The sequence below is a fragment of the Palaemon carinicauda genome, chromosome 36 (genome assembly GCF_036898095.1).
Source record: "Palaemon carinicauda isolate YSFRI2023 chromosome 36, ASM3689809v2, whole genome shotgun sequence".
Lineage (NCBI taxonomy): Eukaryota > Metazoa > Arthropoda > Malacostraca > Decapoda > Palaemonidae > Palaemon > Palaemon carinicauda.
This window is the reverse complement of record NC_090760.1, coordinates 5,564,181-5,579,180: the sequence shown is the minus strand read 5'-3', so window position 1 is coordinate 5,579,180 and position 15,000 is coordinate 5,564,181.

The window sequence follows — 15,000 nt, the reverse complement described above, 5'->3', positions numbered from 1 at the left end:
TAAAAAGTCAATAGTCAAATCTATTTTTTAAAGTCAACATTCAAATATAATTTTTAAAAAGTCAACATTCAAATATTATTTTTAAAAAGTCAACATTCAAGTCTATTTAAAAAAAAATAACATTCAAATCTACTTTTTTAAGTCAACATTGAAATCTATTTTTTTTTTAAATTCAACAGCAAAATCTATCTTTTTTTAAAAGTCAACATTCAAATGTAATTAATAAAAACCAGCCAACGTTCAAATCGAAATATGAGCGACAGCAAAACCTAAATCAATAATAATAAAAAAAAAAATTGAAATAAAGTACATTCAAATATAAATGTGGGCGAGACGAAATAAATTAATAATGAAAAAAAAAAATTGAGAAGTAACTAAAACTCAAAAATAAAATCTGAACACTCACCAATTCGTTGTTGTTGTTGTTGTTGTTGTTGTTGTTGTTGATTTATCTTGATCCAATTATCCCAGCAGGACTTTTCAAAGGCTTCAGCCTGATAGAAATAGACAATTGGACATTAGCATAACAAAAGAAGCACGAAATTGCAAGTTATTCAATGGTTCGTAATGTCAAAAATTTCGAAAGTTAATTCTTAGAAACAATTACAGGATTTTATATATATGCAGTTGATTTTGTTACAGTTCTTAGTGTTGTCTGGAGTAATCGTGAAAATTATAAAATATATAAAATAAAAAAAAAATAAAATATAAAATAAAGTGTTATTCAGAGGTTATACGAAAGGCAAATCAGTTGAAGAAAAAATATGAAAAATAATGAAACAAAATTACAGAATTTTATACATTTACAGTTGATTTTGTTGCAATTCTCAGTGTTGTCTGAAGTTATCATTAAAGTCATAAAATATATGAAATATAAAATATGAAATATAGTATTATTCAGAGCTTATACGAAAGACAAAGCAGTAGAAGAAAGAAAAAACTATCATGAAAAATAATGAAACATAATTATAGAATTTTGTACATTTACAGTTGATTTTGTTGCAGTTCTCAGTGTTGTCTGGAATAATCCTGGAAGTTATAAAATATATAAAATATAAAAACATTAAACATAATATATAAAATCTATTTGGAAAATAGTGTTAATCCCAAACAGGATGCTTACTAAAGTATTACTCAGAGATTATTATTATTATTATTATTATTATTGTTATTATTATTATTACTAGCCAAGCTACAACCCTAGTTGGAAAAACAAGATGTTATAAGCCCAAAGGCTCCACCAGGAAAAATAGCCCAGTGAGGAAAGGAAATAAGGAAATAAATAAATGATGAGAACAAGTTAACGATAAAGTATTCTAAAACAGTAACAAGATGCTATAAGCCCAAGGGCTCCACCAGGGAAAAATAGCCCAGTGAGGAAAGGAAATAAATAAATGATGAGAACAAGTTAACAATAAATTATTCTAAAACAGTAACGAGATGCTATAAGCCCAAGGGCTCCACCAGGAAAAAATAGCCCAGTGAGGAAAGGAAATAAGGAAATAAATAAATGATGAGAACAAGTTAACGATAAATTATTCTAAAACAGTAACAAGATGCTATAAGCCCAAGGGTTTCACCAGGAAAAAATAGCCCAGTGAGGAAAGGAAATAAGGAAATAAATAAATGATGAGAACAAGTTAACAATAAATTATTCTAAAACAGTAACAAGATGCTACAAGGCCAAGGGCTCCAACAGGGAAAAATAGCCCAGTGAGGAAAGGAAATAAGGAAATAAATAAATGATGAGAACAAGTTAACGATAAATTATTCTAAAACAGTAACAAGATGCTATAAGCCCAAGGGTTCCACCGGGGAATAATAGCCCAGTGAGGAAAGGAAATAAGGAAATAAACGATGAGAACAAGTTAACAATAAATTATTCTAAAACAGAAACAAGATGCTATAAGCCCAAGGGCTCCACCAGGGAAAAATAGCCCAGTGAGGAAAGGAAATAAGGAAATAAATAAATGATGAGAACAAGTTAACAATAAATTATTCTAAAACAGTAACAAGATGCTATGAGCCCAAGGGCTTCACCAGGAATAAATAGCCCAGTGAGGAAAAGAAATAAGGAAATAAATAAATGATGAGACAAAAGTTAACAATAAATTATTCTAAAACAGTAACAAGATGCTATAAGCCCAAGGGCTTCACCGGGAATAAATAGCCCAGTGAGGAAAGGAAATAAGGAAATAAATAAATGATGAGAACAAGTTAACGATAAATTATTCTAAAACAGTAACAAGATGCTATAAGCCCAAGGGCTTCACCAGGAAAAAATAGCCCAGTGAGGAAAGGAAATACGGAAATAAATAAATGATGAGAACAAGTTAACAATAAATTATTCTAAAACAGTAACAAGATGCTATAAGCCCAAGGGCTCCACCATGGAAAAATAGCCCAGTGAGAAAAGGAAATAAGGAAAAATAAATAAATGATGAGAACAAGTTAACGATAAATTATTCTAAAACAGTAACAAGATGCTATAAGCCCAAGGGCTCCAACAGGGAATAATAGCCCAGTGAGGAAAGGAAATAAATAAATGATGAAAACGAGTTAACAATAAATTATTCTAAAAACAGTAACAACGTCAAAACAGATATGTCCTATATAAACTATTAACGTTAAAAACAGATCAAACGACGTTAGAAATATGAAAAAAATAAAAGAGATTTTAACACTACATCCAAGAAAGGTCCTTAGCCCTTTATGGTACAGAAAAACAAAATAGAAAAATAAAAAGAAGCCAGGAAAGATGGGAAAAACACTCCTGGCAAAGCAATCAAAATAAAAACAGCAGTGGCTTCTCTAACACGAGCTCGAAGACGGCATGGGGAAGAAGAAAGGTTTCATTTAATTTCCTTTCCGATTATAAAATGGTTTTAGCGGAATTCATTCATAGAAATGTATAATACTACGGAAAACCTGAACTACTATCTTTCTTCTTCATTATTATTATTATTATTATTATTATTATTATTATTATTATTATTGATATAGCTATTACTATTACTATTAATATTAATACAATTATTTATTATTTATTAACATTATCATTATCATTATTATTATTATTATTATTATCAGTAGTAGTAGTAGTAGTAGTAGTAGTAATGATTAAGATTATGATTATTATTATGGTTGTGGTTTTGGTTGTTGTTATTATTATAATTATTATTACTTGCTAAGCTACAACCCTAGTTGGAATAGCAGGATGCTATATGCCCAGGGGGACCAACAGGAAAAATAGCCCAGAGAGGAAAGGAAATAAGGAAAAATAAAATATTTTAAGAACAGTAACCACATTAAATATTTCCTTTATAAACTATAAAAAATTTAACAAAACAAGAAGCAGAGAAATAGATAGAATAGTGTGCCAAAGTGTACCCTAAAGCGAGAGAACTCTAACCCAAGGCAGTGTAAGACCATAGTACAGAGGTTATGGCACTACCAAAGAATAAAGAAAAATGGTTTGATTTTGGAGTGCCCTTCTCCTAGATATACATCATTTAATATCTTTCCCATTAGAGTTTCATCTAATAGAATATAGCTTTATGTTACCATTGGACTCAAAAGCTTTACTACTGGCGGAATTACTGAGGAAAAACACCGCTTTTATAAATAAAATATTAATTCCCCCCGACACGGTGGAAATAAACCCTACGGGCTTTACTACCCACGATTCAAATGTGATACGGAGAAAGAGACACTACTAAAATATTTTCGTTTACTTTATGGCGGGATGTTGCATGAACAACCCCCCCCCCCACACACACACACCCTGAATTACACCTACTGACAATTGTTTCAACAAAACAAACTTTCCCCTTACGTTATCAACCAGCCAATCAGAGGCCTCGATTCAGCTGGCCAATCAGAGGCCTCGATTCAGCTGGCCAATCAGAGGCCTCCGTTAAGACAGCCAATCAGAGGCCTCCATTCAGCCGGCCAATCAGAGGCCTCCATTCAGACAGCCAATCAGAGGCCTCGATTCAGCCGGCCAATCAGAGGCCTCGATTCAGCCGGCCAATCAGAGGCCTCGATTCAGCCGGCCAATCAGAGGCCTCAGTTCAGCCGGCCAATCAGAGGCCTCAGTTCAGCCGGCCAATCAGAGGCCTCAGTTCAGCCGGCCAATCACAGGCCTCCATTCAGCCGGCCAATCACAGGCCTCCATTCAGCCAGCCAATCACAGGCCTCCATTTGTTTAAAAATTTCGGCCGATTTTCGCGCTGAAATTATTTAGGCCAAAATTTTTTCGGAAATTTCGGCCGATTTTCAGGCCAAAATTTTTCCGGAAATATTGGCCGAATTTCGGGCCAAAAATTTGTTCGAAAATTTCGACCAATTTATTTGCCAATTCTTTTAAAAATTTCGACCATTTTTTTGCCAATTTTTTAAAAAAATTCGACCAATATTCGGGCCGAAAATTTGTTCGAAAATTTCGGTCGATTTTCGCGCCAAAATTATTTCGAAAATTTCGACCAAATATTTGGCCAAAATTTTTTCGGAAATTTCGGTAATTTTCGGGCATAATTTTTTCCGAAAATTTTGGCCGATTTTCGGGCAAAAATTATTCCGAAAATTTCGGCCGATTTTCGGGCCGAAATTATATAGAAAATTTCGACCAATTTTTTGGCCAATTTTTTCTAAAATTTTGACCGATTTTCTAGACGAAAATTTGATCGAAAATTTTGGCCGATTTTCGCGCCGAAATTATCTCGAAAATTTTGATAAATTTTTTGGCCCAAATTTTTCCGGAAATTTCGGCCGATTTTCGGGCATAATTTTTTTCCGAAAATTTCGGCCATTTTTCAGGCCGAAAATTTGTTCGAAAATTTTAGCCGATTTTCGGGTAAAAATTATTTAGAAAATTTCGCCAAAATTTCGGGCCAAAAATTTTTTTTGAAAATTTGAGCCGATTTCGGGCCGAAAATTTGTCGAAAATTTTGGCCAATCACAGGCCTTGGTTCAGCCGGCCAATCAGAGGACTCCATTCAGCCGGCCAATCAGAGCCCTCCGTTCAGCCGGAAAATCATATTCCTCGATTCAGCCGGCCAATCAAAGGCCTCGATTCAGCCGGCCAATCAGAGGCCTCCGTTCAGCCGGCCAATCAGAGGCCTCCGTTCAGCCGGCCAATCACAGGCCTCCGTTCAGCCGGCCAATCAAAGGCCTCCAATCAGCCGGCCAATCAGAGGCCCCCGTTCAAACAGCCAATCAGAGGCCTCGATTCAGCTGGCCAATCAGAGGCCTCCGCTCAGCCAGCCAATCACAGGCCTCCGTTCAGCCGACCAATCAGAGGCCTCCATTCAGCCGGCCAATCAGAGGCCTCGTTTCAGCCGGCCAATCAGAGGCCTCCGTTCAGCCGGCCAATCAGAGGCCTCCATTCAGCCGGCCAATCACAGGCCTCCATTCAGCCAGCCAATCACAGGCCTCCATTCAGCCAGCCAATCACAGGCCTCCATTTGTTCGAAAATTTCGGCCGATTTTCGCGCCGAAATTATTTAGAAAATTTCGACCGATTTTTTGGACAAAATTTTTCGGAAATTTCGGCCGATTTTCAGGCCAAAATTTTTCCGGAAATTTCGGCCGATTTTCAGACCGTAAATTTGTTCGAAAATTTCGACCAATTTTTTTGCCATTTTTTTTTAATTTTGACCGATTTTCGGGTTGAAAATTTGTTCGAAAATTTCGGCCGATTTTCTCGCCGAAATTATTTCGAAAATTTCGACCAATTTTTTTGCCAAAGTTTTTTAGGAAATTTCGGCCGGTTTTCGGGCATATTTTTTTCCAAAAATTTCGGCCGATTTTGGGGCCGAAAATTTGTTAGAAAATTTTGGCCGATTTGGGGGCAAAAATTATTCCGAAAATTTCGCCCGATTTTCGGGCCAAAAATTTTTGGAAAATTTCGGCCCATTTTCTGGGCAAAAATCTCAACATTTTTTGAAAATTTCAACCAATTTTTTGGCCAATTTTTCCTAAAATTTTGACCAATTATCGGGCCGAAAATTTGTTCGAAAATTTCGGCCGATTTACGCGCCAAAATTATTTCGAAAATTTCGACCAATTTTTTGGACAAAATTTTTTCGGAAATTTTGGCCGATTTTCAGGCATAATTTTTTCCGAAAATTTCGGCCGATTTTCGGGCCAAAAAAGTATTAAAAATTTCGGCGGATTTTCGGGCCAAAATTTTTCCGGATATTTCGGCCGATTTTCGGGCCGAAATTATATCGAAAATTTTGACCAATTTTTTGGCCAATTTTTTCTAAAATTTCGACCGATTTTCGGGACGAAAATTTCGGCCGATTTTCGCGCCGAAATTATCTAGAAAATTTCGACCAATTTTTTGGCCAAAATTTTTCCGGAAATTTCGGCCGATTATCTGGCATAATTTTTTTCCGAAAATTTCGGCCGATTTTCAGGCCGAAAATTTGTTTGAAAATTTTGGCCGATTTTCGGGCCAAAAATTTTTTTGAAAATTTGAGTCCGATTTTCGGGCCAAAATTTTTTTTTTAAATTTGAGTCCGATTTTCGGGCCAAAAATTTTTTTGAAAATTTGAGTCGATTTTCGGGCTGAAAATTTGTCAAAAATTTCGACCAATTTTTTGGCCAAAATTTTTTTGGGGAAATTTCGGCCATAATTTTTTCTGGAAATTTCGGCCGATTTTCAGGCCGAAAATTTTTTCGAAAATTTCAGCCGATTTTCGGGCAAAAATTATTTAGAAAATTTCACCCAATTTTCGGGCCAAAAACTTTTTGAAAATTTAAGCCGATTTTCGAGCCGAAAATATGTCGAAAATTTTGGCCAATCACAGACCTTGGTTCAGCCGGCCAATCACAGACCTTGGTTCAGCCGGCCAATCAGAGGCCTCGGTTCAGCCGGCCAATCAGAGGCCTCGATTCAGCCGGCCAATCAGAGGCCTCGATTCAGACGGCCAATCAGAGGCCTCGATTCAGACGGCCAATCAGAGGCCTCGGTTCAGACGGCCAATCAGAGGCCTCGGTTCAGCCGGCCAATCACAGGCCTCCGTTCAGCCGGCCAATCACAGGCCTCCGTTCAGCCGGCCAATCAGAGGCCTCCGTTCAACCGGCCAATCAGAGGCCTCCGTTCAACCGGCCAATCACAGGCACACGTTCAACCGGCCAATCACAGGCACACGTTCAACCGGCCAATCAGAGGCCTCGATTCTGCCGGCCAATCAGAGGCCTCGATTCAGCCGGCCAATCAGAAGCCTCGATTCAGCCGGCCAATCAGAGGCCTCGATTCAGCAGGCCAATCAGAGGCCTCGATTCAGCAGGCCAATCAGAGGCCTCGATTCAGCCGGCCAATCACAGGCCTCGGTTCAACCGGCCAATCAGAGGCCTCGATTCAGCCGGCCAATCAGAGGCCTCGATTCAGCTGGCCAATCAGAGGCCTCCATTCAGCCGGCCAATCAGAGGCCTCGATTCAGCCGGCCAAAATTTTTCCGGAAATTTCGGCCGATTTTCGGACCAAAATTTGTTAGAAAATTTCGACCAATGTTTTTGGCCATTTCTTTAAAAAATTTTGACCGATTTTCGGGTCGAAAATTTGTTCGAAAATTTCGGCCGATTTTCGTGCCGAAATTATTTCGAAAATTTCAACCAATTTTTCTGCCAAAGTTTTTTTTCGAAAATTTCGGCCGATATTCGGGCATATTTTTTTCCAAAAATTTCTGCCGATTTTCGGGCCGAAAATTTGTTCGAAAATTTTTGCCGTTTTTCGGGCAAAAATTATTCCGAAAATTTCGCCCGATTTCGGAACAAAAATTTTTGTAAATTTCGGCCGATTTTCGGACCAAAAATTTTTTGAAAATTTCGGCCGATTTTCGGGCCAAAATTTTCCGGAAATTTCGGCCGATTTTCGGGCCGAAATTATATAGAAAATTTCGACCAAATTTTTGGCAAATTTTTTCTAAAATTTTGACCGATTTTCGGGCCGAAAATTTGTTCGAAAATTTTTGGCCCATTTTCGCGCCGAAATTATTTCGAAAATTTCGACCAATTTTTTGGCCAAAATTTTTTCGGAAATTTCGGCCGATTTAGGGCATAATTTTGTTCTGAAAATTTTTGCCGATTTTCAGGCCGAAAATTTGTTCGAAAATTTCGGCCGATTTTCGGTCAAAAATTATTTCGAAAATTTCGCCCAATTTTCGGGCCAAAAACTTTTTGAAAATTTAAGCCGATTTTCGGGCCGAAAATTTGTTCGAAAATTTCGGCCGATTTTCGCACCACAATTATTTCGAAAATTTCAACCAATTTTTTGGCCAAAATTTTTTTCGGAAATTTTGGACAATTTTCGGGCATAATTTTTTTCTGAAAATTTCGGCCGATTTTCGGGCCGAGAATTTGTTCGAAAATTTCGGCCAATTTTCGGGCCGACATTTTTTAAGGAAATTTCGGCCGATTTTCAGGCCGAAATTATATCGAAAATTTCGACCAATTTTTTGGCCAATTTTTTCAAAAATTTTGACCGATTTTCGGGACGAAACTTTGTTCGAAAATTTCGGCCAATTTTCGCGATGAAATTATTTTGAAAATTTCGTCCAATTTATTGGCCAAAATTTTCCGGATATTTCAGCCGATTTTCAGGCATAATTTTTTTCCGAAAATTTCGGCCGATTTTCAGGCTGAAAATTTGTTCGAAAATTTCGGCCGATTTTCGGGCAAAAATTACTTCGAAAATTTCGCTCAATTTTTGTGCCAAAATTTTTTTTAAAAATTTGAGCCGATTTTCGGGCCGAAAATTTGTCGAAAATTTTGGCCAATCACAGGCCTTGGTTCAGCCGGCCAATCAGAGTGCTCCATTCAGCCGGCCAATCAGAGGACTATTCAGCCAGCCAATCAGAGCCCTCCGTTTAGCCGGCCAATCAGAGGCCTCGATTCAGCCGGCCAATCAGAGGCCTCGATTTAGCCGGCCAATCAGAGGACTCCATTAAGCTGGCCAATCAGAGGCCTCGATTCAGCCGGCCAATCAGAGGCCTCGATTCAGCCAGCCAATCACAGGCCTCCGTTCAGCCAGCCAATCAGAGGCCTCCGTTCAGCCGGCCAATCACAGGCTCACGTCCAACCAGCCAATCAGAGGCCTCGATTCTGCCGGCCAATCAGAGGCCTCCGTTCAACCAGCCAATCAGAGGCCTCCATTCAGCCGGCCAATCAGAGGCCTCCATTCAGCCGGCCAATCACAGGCTTCCGTTCAGCCGGCCAATCACAGGCTTCCATTCAGCCGGCCAATCACAGGCCTCCGTTCAGCCGGCCAATCACAGGCCTCCATTTGTTCGAAAATTTCGGCCGATTTTTGCGCCGAAATTATTTCGAAAATTTCGACCGATTTTTTGGACAAATTTTTTCGGAAATTTCCGCAGATTTTCGGCCCAAAATTTTTCCGGATATTTCGGCCGATTTTTGGACCGAAAATTTCGACCAATTTTTTGGCCATTTTTTAAAAAAAATTTAACCAATTTTCGGGCCAAAAATTTGTTCGAAAATTTCGGCCTATTTTCGCGCCGAAATTATTTCGAAAATTTTGACCAATTTTTCAGCCAGTTTTTTCGGAGATTTCGGCCGATTTTCGGGCATATTTTTTTCCCGAAAATTTCGGCCGATTTTCGAGCCGAAAATTTGTTCGAAAATTTTGGCCGATTTTCTGGCAAAAATTATTCTGGAAATTTCGCCCGATTTTCGGGCCGAAAATATTTTGAAAATTTCGGCCAATTTTTGGGGTAAAATTTTTCCGGAATTTTCGGCCGATTTTCGGGCCGAAATTATATAGAAAATTTCGACCAATTTTTTGGCCAATTTTTTCTAAAATTTTGACCGATTTTCGGGCCAAAAATTTGTTCAAAAATTTCGGCCGATTTTCACGCCGAAATTATTTCGAAAATTTTGACCAATTTTTTGGCCAAAATTTTTTCGGAAATTTCGGCCGATTTAGGGCATAATTTTTTCTGAAAATTTTGGCCGATTTTCAGGCCGAAAATTTTTTTCGAAAATTTCGGCCGATTTACGGGCAAAAATTATTTCGAAAATTTCGCCCAATTTTCGGGCCAAAAACTTTTTGAAAATTTAAGCCGATTTTCGGGCCGAAAATTTTGGCCAATCACAGGCCTTGGTTCAGCCGGCCAATCACAGGCCTTGGTTCAGCCGGCCAATCAGAGGACTCCATTCAGCCGGCCAATCAGAGGCCTCGATTCAGCCGGCCAATCAGAGGCCTCCATTCAGCCGGCCAATCAGTGGACTCCATTCAGCCGGCCAATCAGAGGCCTCGATTCAGCCGGCCAATCAGAGGCTTCGATTCAGCCAGCCAATCAGAGGCCTCCATTCAGCCGGCCAATCAGAGGCCTTCGTTCAGCCGGCCAATCACAGGCCCCCGTTCAACCAGCCAATCAGAGGCCTCCGTTCAACCGGCCAATCAGAGGCCTCGATTCAACCGGCCAATCAGAGGCCTCCGTTCAGCCAGCCAATCAGAGGCCTCGATTCAGCCGGCCAATCAGAGGCCTCCGTTCAGCCGGCCAATCAGAGGCCTCCGTTCAGCTGGCCAATCAGAGGCCTCCTTTTAGCCAGCCAATCACAGGCCTCCATTTGTTTGAAAATTTCTGCCAATTTTCGCGCCGAAATTATTTCGGAAATTTCAACCTATTTTTTGGCCAACATTTTTTTCGGAAATTTCGGCCGATTTTCGGGCCAAAATTTTTTCGGAAATTTCGGCCGATTTTCGGGCCGAAAGTTTGTTAGAAAATTTTGAACATTTTTAAAAAAAATTTTGACCAATTTTCGGGCCGAAAATTTGTTCGAAAATATCGGCCGATTTTCGCGCCGAAATTATTTCAAAAATTTTAACCAATTTTTCTACCAAAATTTTTTTCGGAAATTTCGGCCGATTTTCGGGCATATTTGTTTTCCGAAAATTTTGGCCAATTTACAGGCCGAAAACTTGTTCGAAAATTTTTGCCGATTTTCGGGCAAAAATTATTCCGAAAATTTTGCCCTATATTCGGGCCAAAAATTTTTTGAAAATTTTGCCCGATTTCTGGGCCAAAAATTGTGAAAATTTCGGCCAATTTTCAGGCCAAAATTTTTCCGGAAATTTTGGCCGATTTTCGGGCCGAAATTATATAGAAAATTTTGACAAATGTGGCCAATTTTTTTCTAAAATTTTGACCGATTTTCGGGCCGAAAATTTGTTCGAAAATTTTGCCGATTTTCGCGCCGATTATTTCGAAAATTTCGACCAATTTTTTCGGAAATTTCGGCCGATTTTCGGACATAATTTTTTTCCGAAAATTTCGGCCCTTACTCGATTCAGACCCCAAAAATAGGGCCCTTTTTCAATAAAAACTCATATTTCTTCTATAATTTTAGCCGGAGAGTGAAAATATGCGATGACCACATTTAAACCCATAAAACGACTCTATGCTGTAGTCTAACCCAAAATATAACTTCAAACCTATATTCCCTAAAACTAAAAATAAATCACAAACCATCCACAATCAAAATAATTACACTTAAAACTAATAAAATTTACACAAAATAGATATTAAACGTAGCACCATTCAAATAAACCCCCAAAAAACTAATAAACTTAAAATTACACCGCACACCAACACTCTTTCCTCGGCAAACTACCACAGCTCTGTGATTAACAGATTAAACTGTGTGACAATTTGCCACAACTGCCTCCCTGGTTGGGGTCGCAATTGTCATTATCGTCATCGTCATCATCATCATCATCATCCTTATCATCATCATCATCATCCTTATCGTCATCAGCAATCGGAATTTCATTCGGTCCGAGTCATCAACAATTGTGCAATCCAATAGAGCAGTCTAAATACAATCTCTTACAGATCAGCATTATAAAAATATAATTCTCCAAGGGAGGAATTACGGCCTGCAAAAAAAAAAAAAAATAAAAAAAAAAATAAAAAAAAATAAAAAAAACACACTTACGAACACTCCTAGCTAACTAAACTATCGCACTATAATCAAAGATAAATAATAAACTGTTTCTATCATTCAGAATCACTCCTGGCAAAGATAAATAAATTGTACTTACTGTCAAAATAAAAAAAAAACACTTCCACGCTGGTAATAAGTAATAATAATAGTCCAGCATTCACACCTGCCTCTAGCTGCAGTCAAATCAAAAATAATCATTTGTCCAAGACATACACCATTCTCCTACCCTAGCAAAAACAAACAAACAACCTCATTTATACCAACAGTCTTTCTCACAACAAACAATCGATACACTAACTACCTCTCTCTCTCTCTCTCTCTCTCTCTCTCTCTCTCTCTCTCTCTCTCTCCTCTCGCCCAAGACATGCACCACTCTCCTAACCTAGCTAAAAACAAACAAACAACCTCATTTATACCAAAAGTCTTTCTCACAACAAACAATCGATACACTAACTACCTCTCTCTCTCTCTCTCTCTCTCTCTCTCTCTTTCGCCCAAGACATGCACCACTCTCCTAACCTAGCTAAAAACAAACAAACAACCTCATTTGTACCAACAGTCTTTCTCACAACAAACAATCGATACACTAAATATCTCTCTCTCTCTCTCTCTCTCTCTCTCTCTCTCTGGATTTGTCAAACAAAAAATGAATGAAAACAAAACAAAAACAAGTGAGCAAGTCCTGAACGCGGACATGGTCCTCGTAGAGGACATACCTCCGCCAAGGTGACCTAGAGCGCCATATGTCCTAGAATCATGAATTGATGTGACTTCGACTTTCAAGTAACGTTTGACCTTTAATTTAGCTTAACCTTCACGTGACCTTGACCTTCACGTGACCTTGACCTTCAAGTGACCTGCTTGACTTTTGACCTTCAAGTGATCTTTGTTCATTTGCCACTGATACTTAATATGACATTGATATAATGCACCAATATGACCTTGACCTTTGACCTTTATAAATTTGAACATCACCCATGGGTTGCGCCTGGACTAGGACTTCCCTGTTGGCTTATGCAAAAGTCAGTGCTTTATTTCTGTCTCTTGATATGGCCACTTATGTCATAGTGACACCAGTGACCCCTGTGACCTTGACCTTGGGGTGACCTTGACCAAAATTTAATCAGTTCTTCCATACACATTGGGGAACTACTTGGCCAAGTTTGAAGTGATTCCGTGTAGAAATGTGGCCTCTACGTTGTCCACAGACAGACAGACAAACAGAGAAACAAACAAACAAACAAACCGAACCGAAAACATAACCTCCGCCGCTTGGCGGAGGTAACAAGTGAGCAAGTCCTGAACGCGGACATGGTCCTCGTAGAGGACATACCTCCGCACGTGACCTTGACCTTCAGGTGACCTTGACCTTCACGTGACCTTGACCTTCACGTGACCTTGACCTTCAAGTGACCTGCTTGACTTTTGACCTTCAAGTGATCTTTGTTCATTTGCCACTGATACTTAATATGACATTGATATAATGCACCAATATGACCTTGACCTTTGACCTTTACAAATTTGAACATCACCCATGGGTTGCGCCTGGACTAGGACTTCCCTGTTGGCTTATGCAAAAGTCAGTGCTTTATTTCTGTCTCTTGATATGGCCACTTATGTCATAGTGACACCAGTGACCCCTGTGACCTTGACCTTGGGGTGACCTTGACCAAAAATTTAATCAGTTCTTCCATACACATTGGGGAACTACTTGGCCAAGTTTGAAGTGATTCCGTGTAGAAATGTGGCCTCTACGTTGTCCACAGACAGACAGACAAACAGAGAAACAAACAAACAAACCGAACCGAAAACATAACCTCCTGGCGGAGGTAATAATCCTCCACAACTTCCCCTCATATTGTTTCAAAAATTATCGACTATTCACTGATAAGAGGGACGTGTTGACAAACGGTTGAAAGAGGAAAACATAACGAACAAGTGAGCAAGTCCTGAACGCGGACATGGTCCTCGTAGAGGACATACCCTCCGCACGTGACCTTGACCTTCAGGTGACCTTGACCTTCACGTGACCTTGACCTTCACGTGACCTTGACCTTCAAGTGACCTGCTTGACTTTTGACCTTCAAGTGATCTTTGTTCATTTGCCACTGATACTTAATATGACATTGATATAATGCACCAATATGACCTTGACCTTTGACCTTTATAAATTTGAACATCACCCATGGGTTGCGCCTGGACTAGGACTTCCCTGTTGGCTTATGCAAAAGTCAGTGCTTTATTTCTGTCTCTTGATATGGCCACTTATGTCATAGTGACACCAGTGACCCCTGTGACCTTGACCTTGGGGTGACCTTGACCAAAATTTAATCAGTTCTTCCATACACATTGGGGAACTACTTGGCCAAGTTTGAAGTGATTCCGTGTAGAAATGTGGCCTCTACGTTGTCCACAGACAGACAGACAAACAGAGAAACAAACAAACAAACAAACAAACCGAACCGAAAACATAACCTCCTGGCGGAGGTAATAAAAAAGAGAGATAACGAATAAAAAGAAAAAAAATATTGATGACTGAAGTTTGTGATATGCGGATGGACTTGAGTTGGACATTCTCTCTCTCTCTCTCTCTCCTCTCTCTCTCTCTCTCTCTCTCTCTCTCTCTCTCTCTCTCTCTCTCTCTCTCTCTATGTATTCACCATTTTCATTTGATTTCCTATTTTCTTTCTGTAGATATAACGGCAATTTATCTTGCAATGCATTTATGAACAAAAGAACACAAACTATCTTATATATACACACACACACACACATATATATATATATATATATATATATATATATATATATATATATATATATACATATAAATAAATATATGTATAAATACATATATATACACACACACGCATATATATATATATACACATACGTACATACATATATATATATACATGTATATATATATATATATATATATATTATATATATATATATGTGTGTGTGTGTGTGTGTGTATACGCATGTGTATATATGTATATATATTTATACTGTATATATATA